The following is a 4,022-nucleotide window of genomic DNA, read 5'->3' as shown; positions in this document are numbered from 1 at the left end:
GTTATTTCAGGGGTATTAGTTTCTTCTTCATCTGAAGAACTAACTTGATCATCATAATCACTGATGTCGTCAAGAAATTCTTCATCTAGAACTTGAAGAGAAAGGGGTATTTCTTCTGAATCAGAATGAAAAATACGTCTGGTATTTTCCATATGTAATACTGGGCATTCCTCACAAACACGACTATCTTCGTTGGGACTATTTTTACTACTTCTTACTAAATTTTTAGATAAACTCTGATTTATTCGACTTCCATTGGATAACTCGAGTGTTAGTATATCTCTCTGTTTTTCTATTATCTGTCTTAATTCATTTGGGTCATGCGTGCACGTCTTACAGTCATAACTCTCATCACTGGGCATGCCTCCGCTCCATGCCTCCGGGCCCGGAAAAACTACCACCTTCATCTCATTCTCACAACTCATTGATTCACTAGGAAAGGGTGAGCACTCCTATAGGTCAGTGGTATCACCCGCAGACAGTACTGTGTCTGTTCGGCCAACATCTTCCTGTTCTACAGGGTCCCCATAACCCTGAGTCTCTTCCCTTTCACTAGCGAACTGTTCATCACGCTCAATGAACTGCTCATCACGCTCGATGAGCCACTCATCACTCTCGATGAGGTTTTTTGAATTTTGAATCTCTCTATTTTTACTCTGATAATCTGTCACTACATTCCTATTCATTGAGGAAATCGTCTGGAAGTGAACTGATTCTTTTTCAATAATTAAACTCTCAGTCAACTTAATATTCGCTATCGATAAATCTGACAAGTCCACAGGATTTCGTGAGAGTGCATCAGCATTGCAATTCAGTCGTCCTGGCTTGTAGATTATTTCATATTGGTATTCTCTCAATAATAATACCCAACGAAGTAGCCGCGATGCCGGATCTTTAATTTTATGAGCCCATACTAAAGGTCTGTGATCTGTCACAAGTTGGAATTTTGTTCCATATAAATAGGGCCGAAAATGCTTTACAGCAAAGACAATTGCGTATAACTCCTTTTCAATAATCGAATAATTAAGTTCGGCTCCTCTTAATAATTTCGAGGCATAGGAAACAGGTAAATCTTTACCAATTTCGCCCTGGCTGAGAACTGCGCCAAGGGCATAATGGGACGCATCTGTCGTAACAATAAAAATTCTTTTGAAATCAGAAAATTGGAATATTGGCTCTTTACAACCAATCAGACCCAAGAATTCTTTTATATTCTTGGCTGTTTTGGAGACTGGGAACTGTTTAGCGGATTTTATTTTTTCTGGATCAGGGGTCACTTCTTTGTCACTGACGATATGCCCTAGGTAGGTAACACTTGTCTACAAAAATCGACATTTATCAATCTGTAAAGTCAATCGACTTAAGCGAAGTTTTCCTAATAACTTCATGAGTTTTCTCTCATGATCTTCCAAGGATGATGCATAGATAACTATGTCATCAAGATACACGAACAGGTCAACACCTTGGAGACCAGTTAATACCTGATCCATCAGACGTTGAAACGTCGCTGGTGCATTCTTTAGACCAAAAGGCATTCTGGTATAATGGTAATAACCATTAGGGGTGGAGAAAGCGGTTTTAACTTTATCTTTCTCGTCCATGGGGATTTGGTGGAACCCAGAGGCGAGGTCAAGGACTGAAAAGTACTTTGCACCTCCCAGCTGGTCTAGAATATCAATAATATTGGGAAGAGGATACGCATCAGAGGTTGTCTTTTCGTTATGATTACGAAAATCAATCACCATACGCCACCTCTTATTTCCCGCTGAATCAGCCTTTTTGGGAACTATCCAAATCGGAGAATTATATGGAGAAGATGAGGGTTCAATGACATTCGACGCAAATAACTCTTTAATCTGTTTTTGGATTTCTTCCTTATGAATTTGGGGAAACCGATACTGCTTTGTGGAAATTGGAATTTCATCTATTGTTGGAATTTTGTGAGTCATTACATTCGTTCCCTGTAAACGGTCACCTGGAAGCTGGACTTGATAGGGGAATTTCGCGAATATTCTAAGAATACTATTTTTTTCTTCAGTATTGAGGTTTTCTAGATGAAGACTATTCGCGAGTCTTTNTCAGTATTGAGATTTTCTAGATGAAGACTATTCGCGAGTCTTTCTCTTCGTTTTTCAATGGATTCTGTCTCGATCGAGTAATATGTCTTGATTGGTTTTTCTGAACAATTTTCAATTTCGTCAATATATTGCGCTGGAATGTTGAGCTCTCGTTCCTCCTCGTTGCAATTAATTATATAAATCCACATAATTCCTTTATTATTTGTAACTAGAGCCTCTCCTCCATATAAATTTTCCCCCAAATTTAATCTAGGCAAGTACCCTTTTTTTACTTCAGTATTCAAAACCTTGATTCCCACCTTTTTCTTGCAACGAGCAGGAACTGTTACTCTAGTTTGCATTAGTGGAATAGAAATTCCTTTATCATCGATTCGCAAACTACTATCAGAGAAGCAAAGCGTTGCTCTCTCATCTCGTAAAAATTGCGCACCTAATATACCGTCATATTTGATGGGGAAATCTGCACGAATAATTTGGAAATTGCATTTAATGGAATCAAACGTGATCTGAGCCTCACCAATTGTTTCATCTGACCCTGGGGTGATTCCTCTCAATACGAAACGTTTGTCTCTATTAATTTTAATACCTGGTTTTAATGCACTTTCTTTCAACAAATTAATATCGGCCCCAGAGTCGACAAGGAGTCAGTTTTTCATATTCAATAAATCATCACTGGTGGTAGTAACACATGGGAGCGTCGTTTGCTCTGCTTGATTAAAATGAATTGATGCTTTTTGAGGAGGATTCGGTGAACTTGATTGGAAATTTTGTGCATTTGCATTACTAGAATTACCGCGACGACCATTACGTGTTGAATGCCCTGGCATCTTGCAATTAATACAATATCCCGGCTGAAACTTGCTGCGACATTGGTTCATCGTGTGACCCAGTTTCCCACACGCGTAACAAATTCTCGGATTCTTAAATGAAATATCTGAATTCTGAGATTGAGTCTGCATAACATTGACTCTAGCAGGAATGTGTTTCTGTGACTGATTCTGCAGATTATACGGACCGTGATTTTTGAAATGACGATTGTGATAATTTTGTGAATTGTTTGGAATAGCATGATTCGACTGATTTTGTGAGTCGTGTGAAATTTTGGGTTGTTCATGCTTGAAGAGATCGTTGCGTTGTTCAATCTCTTTTTGTTTTTCAATTGCAACTTTTACTGCTGCCTCAAAGTTTACCGGTTTTTCATTTGAAACGTGTGAACTCAATTCACCCCTCAAACCGCGAATAAAACTATCCCGAGCTCCCTCCTGTGTTGTAGCTAAAACCCCGACTGCAACGTCCACTGGATACTTCTCTTGAACTAATTCTGTGATACCCTGAATCAAAACATTGATCCTTGCCACGTAATCAATAATTTTTTCATTAGATTTCTGATGAACATTTGCAAGTAGCCCTTGCCACTGAGATAATGTCTGGCGGGGTGCGAAAGCTTGTTTCAAATTAGCAAAAATACCATCAAGGGTCAAAGTAGCCTGATTCGCGATATATTGACTGGCTTTTCCCGAAATTTTTGATTTTATCAATTGTGTGAAATAAATTTGGTGAGACGCAGGTGCAAGCGAGACTGCTTGTTTGCACAAATCGATAAAATTGTTTACTGGGATGTTCTCTCCATTGAAATTTGGGATAAGATTTGAAATATCTCTTATAGACACTGAAGGCATAGATTCTTGGACGCTCAAACCCATTTGATTTACTAATCCTGATCCCGATGACATACTACTCGTATTATCACTCACATTATCGTTAACTGGATTTAATAAGTCTCTAACATTGTTTGCAGGTGCAGATTCCCCCTTTCTAGACGCTCTTCTATTTCCTCCTCTAGTGGGTGGCATGTTTATTTATTTTAAATATTTCTCAAAATACTAATTATTGCAAAATATACTAAATTTAATGCTTCTCTCTTCTTGAAATCAAAATAATTAA

The sequence above is a fragment of the Diachasma alloeum genome, unplaced genomic scaffold (genome assembly GCF_001412515.2).
Source record: "Diachasma alloeum isolate Michigan unplaced genomic scaffold, Dall2.0 Dall_scaffold_00404, whole genome shotgun sequence".
Lineage (NCBI taxonomy): Eukaryota > Metazoa > Arthropoda > Insecta > Hymenoptera > Braconidae > Diachasma > Diachasma alloeum.
This window is presented reverse-complemented; position numbering follows the sequence as displayed.